Source organism: Piliocolobus tephrosceles, chromosome 1 (assembly GCF_002776525.5).
Source record: "Piliocolobus tephrosceles isolate RC106 chromosome 1, ASM277652v3, whole genome shotgun sequence".
Classification (NCBI taxonomy): domain Eukaryota; kingdom Metazoa; phylum Chordata; class Mammalia; order Primates; family Cercopithecidae; genus Piliocolobus; species Piliocolobus tephrosceles.
Genome location: NC_045434.1, coordinates 122,019,439 through 122,034,456, shown reverse-complemented (window position 1 = coordinate 122,034,456; position 15,018 = coordinate 122,019,439). Strand labels below are relative to the sequence as shown.

At 39.6% G+C, this 15,018-nt stretch overlaps 1 long non-coding RNA gene across 1 annotated transcript in view; it reads right to left on the bottom strand.

Annotated features, from left to right (window-relative positions):
* The window catches only part of LOC111555170, a 55,218-nt gene that overhangs the window by 2,226 nt on the left and 37,974 nt on the right, over window positions 1-15,018 (bottom strand). Inside the window, exon 2 of the long non-coding RNA XR_002735441.1 lies at window positions 9,298-9,414. This is a non-coding gene — a long non-coding RNA (uncharacterized LOC111555170). The remainder of the gene's footprint in view (window positions 1-9,297; window positions 9,415-15,018) is intronic.

Genomic DNA, 15,018 nt, shown 5'->3' with positions numbered 1-15,018 from the left:
GGGGGGGGGGGAGGGGGGGGGGGAGGGAGGGAGGGAGGGAGGGAGGAGAAAAAATCTTAAATTCCACCACCTGCCCTGGAAGCTCACAAACAAAAATGGGAATCCTAAGGCTAAAATGAATTCAACAAATTAAAATCTGATTCTGAGTAAAATTGCCACATGCATTTCTGGGAAGCCGTGAAAGCACTCCTATAAAAGGTAGTAATAGACACTGCCCTTTGTCAAAGGCAGGTCTTTGTCCCATGTTCTCTCATAATAATGTTAAATAACACATGAATGCATAGAGAAGGAATGAAACCTCTCTTGGCAGGAGGCAGGAGGTCCTACAAGCTATTCCATTTGAGTTTAGAACAGTAAAATATATCATTAAAATATGTGTTATTTGACAATTAATGAGCATCATTTTCTAAACTTTCTGAGAATGCTATATTCTCACTGTGCTTCTCAAAATTCCTTTCACAGTTGGCTCTATGGAAGTTTACATTCTGCACTATTCTTAGCTCTCGCAGCTGGAGAATTCCGGGGAGTCCTCAATGCCAAATTCCAGGACACAAAGCTAATACCACTGTTTCAAACTTCCCTTTTTAAAATAAATGCATGATTTTAGAAGATTTTAGTTATCAAAAGAATGCTACTTTTAAGTGTAATGTAGACTAAAAGATTTTTCGATTGCAAAATCTTAAAATAACAACTATGTCAATGACAGCTTACAATATGGGTGATAGTGGGGACGATAATATATCTATTTTTTTAAATAAGCATCAGATTTAATAAATGACTTCAGTATCAAAATTTCAAAGAAGATTGATATTTCACATAGTAGAACAATTTGGTCAATAAATTTAATAGACGGCCCTGAATGCATGTCTCAATTTCAGATTAATTCATTGATCAAATATTTACCGAGCACCTACTATGACCCAGAACTAAATGCTTATGAACAAAACAATCAAAAACCCCAGACTTTGTGGAGTTTACATTCTAGTGGGGAGAGACAGAGAGCAAAAATAAACATTTTCTAAGGTGGACCTTTTTGATTTGAAAGGTACTTAGGTACTGTGGACCCCACTGAAATGCTGGATGTTAATCCATATTACTGGGTGTGAAATCCAGAAGGGAATTCTTGGAAGACACCAACAGGGATCACCAGTCCTTTTAGTCAAAGAATAGTAATTGTTTAACAAAAGCACCTCAAATGTGGCATAGCCTCCAAGTATGACATATTCCAAAACTGCATTCATCATTTTCTTCTTCTCCCTATTTTTTCCTTTCTAGTGACAGCAATACCTGATAGCCAGTTGTTACAAAAATACAAACCTGGCAGTCAGGCTACACTCCTCCCCACTTTCCTATATGCATGTCCTAGAGCCCTGACATGCTCACAGTTCACTTTTCTGTCCCCACTGGGTTCTGATCCTCACGGATGCACCTCCATCACTTTTCCCTGGGATTCTTGGAGTAGTCAACAACCACCTGTTCTCCCTGGCTCCAGCAGGCACCTCTTCTACCTCCTTTTCCTCACTGTTGCCCAATGATCTTTTTGAAATGTGATTGCATCTATTTCTTATTTAAAATGTTTCAGAGGTGTCAAGTGATTCTAGGCACAAAGATTTGGGAGTTGTTGTTGTTGTTGTTGCTGTTGTTGTTGTTGTTGTTTGAGACGGGATCTTGTTCAGTCACCCAGGCTGGAATACAGTGGCACAATCATGGCTTACTGTACCCTCAATTTCCCAGGCTCAAGTGATCCTCTGGCCTCAGTCTCCCAAGTAGCTGGGACTACAGGTGTGTTCCACTAAGCTCAACTAATTTTCTTTTTATTTTTTGCAGACACAGAGTCTCACTATGTTGCCCAGGCAGGTCTTAAACTCCTGAGCTCAAATGATCCTCCTGCCTCAGCCTCCCAAAATACTGAGTTTACAGATGTGAGCCACCATGCCTGGCCTAGAATTTGTTTTCTTTTTCAATTGAGAATTTTTTTAGTCAAGGTAATACAGATACAAGTTTAACATTTTAAATATTACCAAAGGGTAATTTTTTGTCATTGAAACTTAAGGGTCATTTTCATGATATGCAAGTTTTTCATTCATCCCAGTTCCCCAGGACTCAAAAAATAAACAAATAAATAAACATGTTAAAAATAAAAAAAATATATATGGTGTATTAGATGGTGACAAGCATTATGCAAAAACAGAACAGGGTAGGAAGATCAGGGTGGAGATGCCACACAAATTTAAATAGTGTTTCCTGGGTGTACCTCATTAGGAAGGGACATTGGAGAAGGCTTAGAGCAAGTGAAGAGGGAGCGTGCTCCAGGCAAAAGCCCTGTTCCTGTGTGAAGGCCCTGAAGTAGAATATGCCAGTGTTTGTGAATAGGAGGGGAAAGGTAGTAGGGAAAATTTCAGAGATTACTGGGGGCTCAGTTTGTCCAGGATTTTGTTGGCCACTGTTAGTACTTTGGCTTTTGCTTTGTTGAAATAAAAGGTAACAAGCAAGAATGGAATCAGGAGGATCATTTAGGGAGTAAGTGACAATGATTGGCTTGTACCAAGGTGTTCATAGTAGAGATGATGAGAATGGATCAGACGAAGTGTATAGCTTAAAGACAGAGCAAATGGAATTTTCTGACTAATTGGATATGGAGTATGAAAGAAAGAGAAGATTCAAGGGTAACTCTAAGAATTTGACCCAGAGCAATTAAAAAAGTAATATTGCCAGCTGGGCATGTTGCTCACGCCTGTGATCCCAGCACTTTGGGAGACTGAGGTGGGCGGATCATGAGGTCAGGCACTCACGATCAGCCTGGCCAACATAGCGAAACCCTGTCTCTACTAAAAACACAAAAAATAAGTCAGGTATGGTGGCGGATGCCTGTAATTCCAGCTACTCAAGAGGCTGAGGCAGGAGAATCGCTTGAACCCCCAAGGCAGAGGTTGCAGTGAGTCAAGATCATGCCATTGCACTCCAGCCTGGGCGACAAGAGTGAAACTCCATCTCAAAAAAAAAAAAAAATAGGTAATATTGCCATCAACTGAGATGGGACAGCTGGGGGTGAAATATTACCAAGTTAGAGATCAGATGTTCCATTTTTGATATATTAAGTTTGAGATACTGATTGGCTCTTCTAGGGGAAATCTCAAGAAGTTGGTGGTAAGAGAAAACTGGTTCAAAGAGTTTTGCTGCAAGGGAAGTCCCAGGAATTGGGTAGTAACTGGCAGGGATGATGGAGTCAGCAGAAAGCTTTGGTTTTTATTGCATTAAGATAGGAAATCTAATAATATATTTGCATATTGGTGACAATGTTCCAAAAAAGTGAAAAAATCATGAAGCAGGAGAGAGCAGAACTGCTGGAAAAATGATCTTTAGTAGGTAAGAAAGGATGGGATCTAGCACACAAGTGAAAAGAGGACCTTTCTCTCTAAGAAGAAACAATAGAAATAAGCACAGATGTTAGATTTTATGGATGCAGACACTGGTAGATGATAAATATGGTGGCTAGAGTCTGGAGAATTCTTTCAGTTGTGATTGAAGATAATGGAAGAAGTGTTGAGGTTCTAGGAGAGCTGTGAAAATAGAAAATTAACTAGAAAAGTGGGGCTGGGCATGGTGACTCACACCTGTAATCCCAGTACTTGGGAGGCTGAGGCAGGAGGATTGTTTAAGCACAGGAGTCAGAGACCAGCCTGGGGAACATAATGAGACTCTGTCTCTACAAAAAAAAAAAAAAAAAAACTAATTAGCCAGGCATGGTGGCACACACCTGTAGTCCCGGCTACTTGGGAGGCTAAGGCCAAAGGATGGCTTGAGTCCAGGGGTGGAAGACACAGTGAGCTACGCACTTCAGCCTGTATGACAAATAGAGACTGTGTCACCAAAAAAAAAAAAAAAAAAAAAAAAAACAAAGTGGGAAAGTCAATGGACTAGAGAAACATAATTTCCTGGCAGCATTAAGGATGACACATAAAGCAGCAGAGGCCCACTTGAAGTAGGCAGTGATTAATTTACACGGGACAAACCTATACAAATTGTACAGAGGGGCAAGATTTTCTGTTTTCTTTAGTCCTATTCAGATTCATTGGTGTAGGTATATAGTAGACAGAGAGGGAGACTTAACTTGTGGCTTTGTCAAGGAAGAAAACTGAAGCCAAAAAAGGCAAGGAATTGAGGGTGACCACATGGGAGTGACTAGAATGGTTGATAATTGAATTTAAGTTTGATCAGTAGGGAAAAGAGGATGTCAAGAAGATGACAGATAGTTTAAAAAAAAAAAACAGATGTCAGGTCCTACAGGTAGTAGGATCAATGAATTGGCAATCTAGGTAGGTTCAAATTGTTGGGATCATGGTTCTGGAAGGAGTGAGCTAGAAGAAAGGGAAGGTGGTCATAGGACGAGAAGAGATTATGGAAAGGTTGCAACTATGAGTAATGACAAAACTCAGGACAATAATCTTTTTATTTACACAGAGAAAGTTGCTGTAGAGAAGAAAAATAGAGTGTGAGCAGAAGAAAATGAAAATGGATTAGACACAGAACTGCTGACAGGCTTGGCAGCTTTTCAGGAGTGGGCTACTAAGTAGCTTCTTTGGGCATTTTGTGGGTGTGGATAAAACAATGACAGGTGGCAGCTAGTGTAAGAACAGGAAACTAGGAAGAGCTCATTTCTCAAAAGGAACTGCCTGCAATGACTTCAACAATTAGAGGTATATTGGGCTTATAACACTTCTCTTTTAAAATGCATTTAGTGTATCAGTCATCTATACTGCAGTATGAATTGTAATAATTAGACTATTCCAGTGTTCTCTGATCTCAAACTAAGATCTGTGCAATGAGAATGTGGGAGCCTTGAGTAGAAATATGAAAAAAGGGCATAAGAAACTTTGAGTGATGTCTATAGCAGCATTATTCATAACAATCAAAAAGTGGAGATAACCCAAATGTCCGTTAACTGATGAATAAATAAGTGGTATATCCACACAAATGGAATATTATTTGGCAATACAAATATACGAAGTTCTGATATATGCTAGAACATGGATGAACTTTAAAAACATTATGCTAAATAAAAGTCAGACACAAAAGGCCATATATTGTATTATTCACATGAAATGCCCAGGATAGGCAAATTCATAGAGATGGAAAGTAGAACAATGGCTTCCTAGGGTTATGGGTATAGTGAGATGGGGAGACAGATAAGGGGCACAGGGTTTATTTAGGGGGTAATAAAATTGTTCTAAAATTGATTGCTGTGATGGATGTACAACTCTGTAAAGATACCAAAAACCACTGAATTATATACTTTAAATGGGTGAATTGTATGATGTTGAATTATATCTCAATAAAACTTTAAAAAAAAAGAAACTCTGAATGAGTTCAGGTGAGCTTTGGACAGTTGCAAGCATCATTCAATAGACTACAAGAAAGAATTATTCAGAAAACACTAAAAGAAACTCTATTTTTCTTGAAATGTGACCTAGAGCCCTGCTGATAAGTCATACACCCACGTGTCTCTTAAATCAACTCCAGCATCATCTTGGGCCTTTCTGTCCAAGGTTGCTAATGCCTTCCCAGCAGAAACACACACTGACCAAGCCAACACAGAGTTTTTGGAGCACACTGATTAGGGTTCAGTCTCTAGATCCAGGCAGAAATGGTTGACATTCTCACTCTGCTGCAGGTTGTGTGTCTGTGTGACTTCAGGCAAGTCACCTTATTGCTCTTAGTCTCAATATCCAATGGAAATAATACAAGTACCTGTCTTACAGTATAGCTGTAAGAATTAAATGATATAAAAAAGGCAAAGCACTTACTGCAGAATCTGGCAATTAGTGACTGCTTAGTTATTATCACTATAAAATGTTAGGAATATAAAGAGGGATGGCTAGAGATTCCAATATATTTTATGGTACATACTCCAGCATTCCCCATGTATGTCCTTCCAGAGGAGTCAAATTGGAAAGAAAGAAGGGGACTGCATTCAAGAGAAGTATGTTTTCCCACTTTCCTCTCTCCCCATTAGGCACTTACCCTGTGACAAATATTCCTGTCTTTGGGTGAAAGCTGTTCTTGCTATCAAGAAGAAATGATAATGTTGTAGGAGCAGTTGTATTTCCACCCAAATACCAGACCCAATGCAGAACAACTGCTGTGTCATTACCCTTTTGTGAAATGATTCCCACCTGATGCCATCAAATTGCCTTTGTAAACCTATAGAAAAAAATTCTCCAAAAATGTATCTTATGAGTTTGGCATTAACAGTTAAACAAGCAGTTACTTCCAGGTGACTAGAACATTTTTTGAACTTGTAGACCTCATGTACTAGCAGGCAGACAGATATCCAGATACATTTGAAACCTCAATTTAATAAGGGATAAAATAAAAGTAGATACAATGTGCTATGGAGACACATGCGAGAGAATGATTTGTTCTATGAGTAAAGGGAGGCTTCACACAGGAGATGTCCCCTCATCAGGACTTGGAAGAATGAAAAGATGTTCTAAAGCTAGGGAGAAAAAAAGAACCTGAGTAGGGTCACAGATGTATTTCATATCAGGGAGTGGTTAGTAAACTGGGGAGAGTACGGGGCGGGGGCAGCTAGGTGAGCACAGGCTACAAAAGACTTTGACTGCCAGGCCAAAAGTTTGAGACCAGCTTGGCCCATCTCTATTAAAAATACAAAAAGAAAAGATAAATTTAGCCGGGCATAGTGGCGGGTGCCTGTAATCCCAACTACTAGGGGAGCTAACGCAGGAGAATTGCTTGAACCCGTGAGGCAGAGGTTGCCGTGAGCCAAGATCATGCCATTGCACTCCAGCCTGGGTGACAGAACGAGACTCTGTCTCAGAAAAAAAGGTTTGTGCTTCATTTTGTAGTTAGAGGGAAAAGCCAACAACAATCTTGTGACAAAGACTGCTGGTACTTCCCTCCAGTATCATTTTACTGAGCACATGACCAGGGAGAATGAAGACTCCATTCCAGTCTCCCTTGGACAAACGAAAAGTTAACAGCAGAGGCAGTACAGACCCCTGGGGGAGGATGATATTCCATACGCTAGAACACATGGTTATCTATCTCCCTTCTAGCAAAGGCCAATCTCTCCCCCTCCGCTGGGAGATGCACTCCTCTCATCTTCTTAGCTATCCCTTATTTCTCTTACAAAATGAATTGTTTGCCTTTCATGGGATCATTACTACATATTTACAAGTGTCTTTCAATATCTGCACTCATTGAAAACAAGAACATTACATACCCATTTCTAGCACTGCCCCAATCCCTGCTCCCATAAAGAGCCAGATTTCTTGAGTTTTAAATACATGTTTACTCCACTACCTCATTTTCCATTCTCCCTTTAGCCTATTACTATCTTCTGAACTCAATATGTCACTAAAACTAAAGAAAGAAAGAAATCACTGGAGACTTTCATGTTGCCAATACGCTTCTCTACGTTTCTGCTCTCTTCTCATTGAACACAGTTGTCTCACTTGATCCCTGCTGTCATACCTTCTCATTTTGCACACGTTTCTGGCTTTCCTCCTACCTTTCTAGCTGCTCCTACTGTCTCCTTCTCCTTTGCCTGACCTGTTAGTGTTAGAGTTCCTCAGAGCTGAGTCCTGGACACTTTCGTCTTTCTCTATATAGTTTCCCCAAAAATGATCATAAGTACTTCCTTGGCTTTAAATACCTTCCATAAATGATGACAACTCCAAGACTGGTATCTCCAGCCCAACTCCTTTCTCTGAGTTTCTCTCCAGTGTATCCACCTCCATGTGAATGTCTCAGGTACTTCAAACTTATCATGTCCAAAACTACAACTTCAATTTATAAGCAAAACAAAACCAAACCATGCCTGTCCTTCAATCTATGATTCTCCTTCACTGAAGATAAAATTCTAGATGTTAAGCCTCCCTTCAAGAAAACCTGCTTTGAAGGTATGATTGACTGACAGCCTGCAGGAACCCACCTTCAGATCCATCCAGGTGTTCACTCATGAGACTAGGGGAGGCAATGCTTCCCCTGGCTGCTCCCGGAATGATTAAATGCAGTAGGAGAACTAGAGCCAAGTGGTTTCATCATGGGACTTCTCTAATGGGAAACCTTGGTTCAGGAACTCCCCATAAGCCTATCCAAAACTTTCTCAAAACTGCAGAGGTCTGAAGCTCTTCCTACACAATCCTTCCTTTCTCCCCCTTCTCTTTTCACAGGTAGCAGACCTGCATCACAGTCTAATATCTCCCCACCTATCCATACAATGTCTCTGTAAATACTGCTGAATAAATGAATCCAAAATGAACAAAAGCACCTAATTCAAACAGTCCTCTAAATCAGCATCACTTTTAAAAGGGCCTTTACAATTTTTCTGTTGTGGAGCTGTATTTTCTATTTAATTCTGAGGGGAGGAGAAGGACAGGGTGGCCTCTGGGGCAAACCCCCAATGGATATCTCCTGAAGCATCGCAGGAGGGGGCATGAGGACAGCAACTGACTACTATCTCAACATCTAGTGGAAATGGATTGGATTCAAGGGTACAAATAATTATCACTCTTGCAAGGTTCACTCCAGAATCTAACTACACATGGAAATGGTTAAAATGAATAAAGAAGGAATGTCCAGCAAATTGATTTGACAGTGAAGACATGGGGTAGGATATATTTTCTGAGGAGGCTGATGGCTCTTCCATAGGTGGGAATTACCTAAGTTAATTCTCTTTTCTCATAGCTAACCTCTGCAAAGGGCTGAGATGACTTCTTTGGTAACTTCTTTGAGTGGGAAGCCATCAACAAGACATAAGTATGTATGGAATTACTGAAAGCAAAGCAGCTTTTCATTAGGAAGAAAATTCGATTATCTCTGAAATAGCTATGTACACAACTAAAGCCTGGCTATTAAAGTCATTAGTCTCGTTTTTGTAAAGTACCACCAAATTACCTGGAGGCAATTTCCCCGAGTTGTGAGATATTTACTGTGATCCCTAAAAGGAAAGAAACTCTTCCCTATGCCCAATTTGCAAGCTTATTAAATGTTTACATGGCAAGAGAAAAAAAAGGTTTGCCTAATTTAGAAGGAGCAAATAAAAACCAAATAAGTATTATATTTAGCTGAACCCCATAGGTCTATAACTAAGAAAAGGGGAATCTAATTCCGAAGGAACCCTGAGTTTTTAGCTTGAGACAATTCAAATGTTATCTCCTCAAAGGCCTTTCTTGACTTCTCAGTCTAAATTAACTGCACATCTCACTACCACCACCACCCCTAACCAGTAACTCTATTAACAAAGTCCCGCTTTGTTTTCTTCATAGCACTTACCATGATCTAAGACTCCGTTTGCTTCTCTCGCATCTTCCATCACTGAAGGCTAAAACCCAAGAAGGCAGAGACAGCTTCCATGTTGCTCAATTCCATCACCATCTCCTTGTACAGTACCTGGTTCATGGAAAATACAAAATAAATATTTGTTGAATGAATGAAATCAAGCATGCCACAACAATCATGACTTCAAGGTGTGCATCACTGAAAACTTTCACATTGCCAACAGAGTTTCAGATCTCAAGAGACTTCCAATTATTATTTGATTCCCAGAAACATGTTTGAACGCAAAATTATATTTGTCACTCCAAGCGACTCATCCTTTCCAACCAACCACATAGGCACCAACGCATGACCAGTGGACACAAGTGTGGTATGTAGAAGGTAATTCCCACAGTAGGCCTACTTATTTCAAGCTAGTTCCTTAAGGAAAGGATCACTGCTTTTCTTTTTTTATTTTTTTAAGTGAAAGCAAGTTTATTAGAGAAGCAAAGAAACAAAAGAACGACTACTCAATAGGCAAAAGCAGCAGTGTGGGCTACTCAACTAATTGTACTTGTAGTTATTTCTTGAATATATGCTAAACAAGAAGTGGATTATTCATGAGTTTTCTGGGAAAGGGGTGGACATTTCCCATAACTGAGGGTTCCTCCCTCTTTTAGACCATATAGTGTAACTTCCTGACATTGCCATGATTTGTAAACTGTCATGGCCCTGGTGAGAGTCTCTTTTAGCATTCTAATGTATTATAATTAGCATAGGATGAGCAGTGAAGACAAGCAGAGGTCACTTTCACCACCATCTTGGTTTTGGTGGGTTTTGGCCTGCAACTTTACTGCAACCTGTTTTACCAGCAAGGTCTTTGCTACCTGTATCTTGTGCTGACTTCCTATCTCATCCTGTGACTAAGAATGCCTAACCTACTGGGATCACTTCTTTTCATATATGAGTTGACCATTCAGTAAAGCATGAATGCATAAGCTCACATTCCATTTAGACTATGGAAAGTGTTTTTTCCACTAAATGTACTATTCCGTTTGACCTAGGCACTTTGAGAGGTGGTAGATTAACAAATAGACTCAGTCAGTTGTGTTTTCCCTTAGAATGACAATTCTGTGGTTAAAGGGAGGGAAGGAATATAAGAAGGGGCAAGATGGGCTTCATTCAAGTAGTGAGGATACAGGATATAACCAAGACCTCTGTGTACTTTTGGATGAAAGGGAAGAAATTAAACTGGCCATGATATGGAACTAATTATGGAAGCCACTTGAGTCAAAATGTCAGCTACAAGTTCTAAATGTGTTAGAACTCCTTGATTTGGTGGAAAGAACTAAAAGCTATTGTTAGAAACAGGAATAAAGGCTGCAGCAATATTGCTGTATGAAGCAAGGACTCTCAACTGTTATTCTAATACTTTAATAATGCGATTTTAGAAAAAATCTAGCTTGTCTTCAAATTGTAATTTTTTTCTGTAGAGCGTTTAATTTACACCTTGGTAGTGGAATGGACACTGTGCACTGAAAGATCTTCCCTAGGTCATACCAGTCCTAGAGAGCCAGGGAGACCACAAAAGACATAGTAACAGTTGCAATTATCTTTGACTCTTGGGCTCCTAGCCTGTGAGTGCATGCCACTCCTAAAAGTCCAAGTCCTTTTCATTCATCCCAGGGGGTTCCCATGCTCTCCTAGTTCTTTGTTGGAGTTTTCTGCCCCATCCTCTGGTAAGCTGTACTCTAGCAACTGCTACTTCAATCATGTTGGTCCTCTCTTTCTGGACTTCTCTCTTCCCTCCACTTACTCATGCTCAGAGCTCACCAATTTGGAGCTAGGTCCTCTCCACCCTAATCTTTAAGATTAATCTTATTAAGTCCCAGATAGCATAATTCTCCATTAGTTTTTACACCCTTTCCTACTGAGAGGACCTAAAGTCAGCTTCCTTCAGGTTGAAATCAGACACACTTGGGTCATACACACAAAAGTATCCATCCCCCCAAAATAATTGGCATCCTAAACTGAAGTACACGTCTTTTCAATAGTCTCCTATATCAAGGTGAGTATTCTTACTACTCGGGGTGCTTCTAGAAGTTCCTGGAGCCCCAGAATCAAAGGATCAGTTCTGCAGTTGTCTCCCCATTTCTCCTAAAGGCCCGCATGCAAATACCCTGATCTGACAGCATTTCCAAAGGGTGTGAAGATGAGTGTGAAGATTAGGCTTCCTCCTACCCTACACCCTACCATCCTTTTCTTGTTAAGGTGAAACTCTAAGGTAGCCTGAACTTGGTGCCTTTGAAGCAAATGGAGGTGAAAAATTATAAAGCTCAGATTCGCAGCCCAAAGCTCCTTGTTTATTGCAGAATCTGACATGAAGTAGAGAAGCATCCCACTGGTGAAAAATCATAATAAACTAAAGTCAATGGTTTGGTCTTCAGTAAATACAAAAGAAAAAAAAAAAAAAAACTGACCATGAATCAGATAACACTTAGGACTTCTCTGTAGGAGTTGAATATTTCTCCCAAATAGAGAGGTCAGTAGGCTGCCATGTAACATCTATTCTATCAGCTGGAACATTTTGCTCTTTAGTAGAATAAAGCTTGTAAATAATGCTAAGCTCTGAGTCGTTTCCTAAGAGGAAGATCACGCAGCCTGCTTTGGTGGAATGTCAAGACGTAAGGGGAAAAAAGAGATCATCAGTAAACAAATGCACAGAACTGAATTGTTACATTCTTTTTTGTGGACAAACCCGTCTTTATTTTGAGCCGTATGTTAGGGAGTCACTGCTTCTCCTTTTTATAATTAACTTGGCACTTGGAGGCTACCATTTGTAATAGCAAGTAAGAACCTTTCTGTACATTTTCCCTGCTGTGTACCCATGGGGTACAATTTGTTTACATTCCATTTGTCACATGTACATTTGTGCTTAGTAGATCGTGGGATGGGGGAGAAGACCCAGCAGTCATACAAAGCTCAACACAAAACTGAGGGTGTTTACCTTGCTTACTTAGAAGTGAGCTTACTGCCTTCAATAGCTCTGGGAAACATAATAATGTACTTACACCATTAGGCCCCAAAAATACATTTCCTTGCTTCCTCACACAAACAGATTTGGTAAATTCAAAGAAAGGAAAATGTATCTGCCCCACACCCTAAAAGACTGTGATTTTTAATTCATTCATATTCATTTTCAAAAGAGATACATAAATAAAGGATGGGGATAAGAATATAGCTTGATAACAATCAAATGTCAAATGCGCAAACCATAGTATGTTAATAAAGCCTTGGACAAAATTAACACGAGATATTCATCTGGTTTGACCTTTGTTTCTTCTGAATTACTGCTATTATTCTATTCAGGGACTCCCTTTAGAAGGCTGCTTACTATTGCAGTACCAAAATAGCTTAGGATTTCATATTTAATAATTCCAAGGCCTGGACGGGCGTGGTGGCTCACGCCTGTAATCCCAACACTTTGGGAGGCTGAGGCAGGTGGAGATCATCCTGGCTAACACGATGAAACCCCGTCTCTATTAAAAATACAAAAAATTAGCCGGGCGTGGTAGCCGGCGCCTGTGGTCCCAGCTGCTCGGGAGGCTGAGGCAGGAGAATGGCTTGAACCCGGGAGGTGGAGCTTGCGATGAGCTGAGATTGCGCCACTACACTCCAGTCTGGGCAACAGAGCGAGACTCCGTCTCAAAAATAAAATAAAATAAAATAATAATAATTCTAAGGCCTATAGGAAAGAGTAGACTGCTCTTTGGAATTTCACTTAGAAAGAAATTTACACTTAAATTGCTTTTAAATGTTTTCTCTGAAGTATTTTTTATGTTATGAGGTTGAAATTAAATACATACAAAGGAATATTTTTGCTGCTGAGTTTTTGTTTTGTTGTTTTGTTTTGTTTTGTGGCTGATGGCCAACTAATGTGGGTACAAAGTGGCAGCTCCCTATGTCACTATTTGGGCTATGCTCTAGGCCTTCAAATTTCACAGGAAGTAAGGACTCTAATTAACCTCCAGCTCTAAAGGAGTTCCTATAGACCTGTTTCTGGCAACTATATTTCTTGGAACTTAATGTTCTTTTAAATCTCACCCCACCCACACCACTGCTTCACTGCATAATGTAATTCTTTCAGTCTTTACCCTGGGCACCTATTAAGCAATCTAACTCCTACAGTTAGAATTGCACCAAAAGGAAGAGGAGAAGAGAGAGAAGAGAGGGGAGGGGAGGGAAGAAGAGAGGAAGGGAAGAAAGGAGAGGGGAAGAAAAGAAAGGGGAGGGTAGGGGAAGGAAGGCCATAAACCCAAAAGAATTTCACTTTTCATGACAGAACTAATGATGAAATAACAAAGATATTTTATATTTTACACTGTGCTAGAGTAAAACGTCTAGATGGAAAATGTGCGGTTTTATTTTTTAGTTCTCTTTTTCAAGGCCTATCTAAGGCATGCAATAAACACTGGCCCTTACAAATTATCCATCTCTCCAAAGAGAGGCCATTAAATATTTTGGAAGTAAACTTTCAGTTGGCATCTTTCAAAACACTTATTTCCAAAAATCTTCAAGCTAGAATTACAATTGTCTGGAACCCAATCTGTTGGTAAATGAAACCTCAGAGCCTTCATTTTTAATAGTGAAATGGACTGAAAGGCAGACACACTGACAGCTGGCTCATTTCTTGCTTTGCCATGTAAATCCACTTTAACATAACTGGCTTGCACCCTAGCTTTCAGAGTGATGGCTCTGCCTAGAAACCAATCTAATCGGATAATCTTATAGGATATTTCCATAGTGACAAAGAATCAGACCGAGCCCTCCAAGATTTCCATAGGGAATCCAATGGAAAGACAAGGAGAGTTATTATTTAATGAATTGGCTCTTTGCCCAAATCGGTCAGTCCATCTATGCCTCAGTTTTCCCATACTGGAAATGAAGATATCTGATAGCTTCTTGGTTCATAGGGAAGAATGAGACTCTGGTCTTTCTCATGAACAAGTCAATTGCAGTATTAGGTTATATACGTTAAAAGAGGTATTCAGCAAATGTAAAAGCACTGAAAAAAAAATAATATGACTGCAAGATTTAATGTACCTTTCTAAGAACTGGACTTGTACAATAAGATAAATAGTAATAGTAAAGTTGCCATTTATTAAGCATCCATTGTAGCCTCTAACCATGTTTACCTAAATACTAACTTAATATTGATGAAAAAAATTTTGACATATTTCTTATTCCCATCATTGTACTCCTGAAAAAATGCACTCTCTCAGATATTAAGTGATTTTCTTGAGTTCACTCATCTAGTAAATGGAAAGGTTGGAAAATAAGCCAGTATCTCTGATTCCAAAACCATCTACATTCATTAACTAATGGAAGAGAAACAAGATTTTGATGTACGTGAATTAGCTAAGGATCATTAATAGAGGCAAACATATTTATAATATGTATGTGTATATATGTATACACATAGAGTCTTTGAATATCACATACCTTACATAATAACCTGGGGATGTATAAGCCTGTTCATGGACAATTTGGTAAGATGCCATTCCATTATCTACTAAAAAATCTGCACCTAGGGAAATAATTCAGTTTATCTATAATGATCTAGAAATTCAGGGGCTGTGACTGTGCCATGTCCCCCTTACTTCCCTACACCTCCTATCCTGGAATCATTCTCTTGGTTAATTAACTCTTATTTGTCCAAATCTGAAAGACTCAAGCACT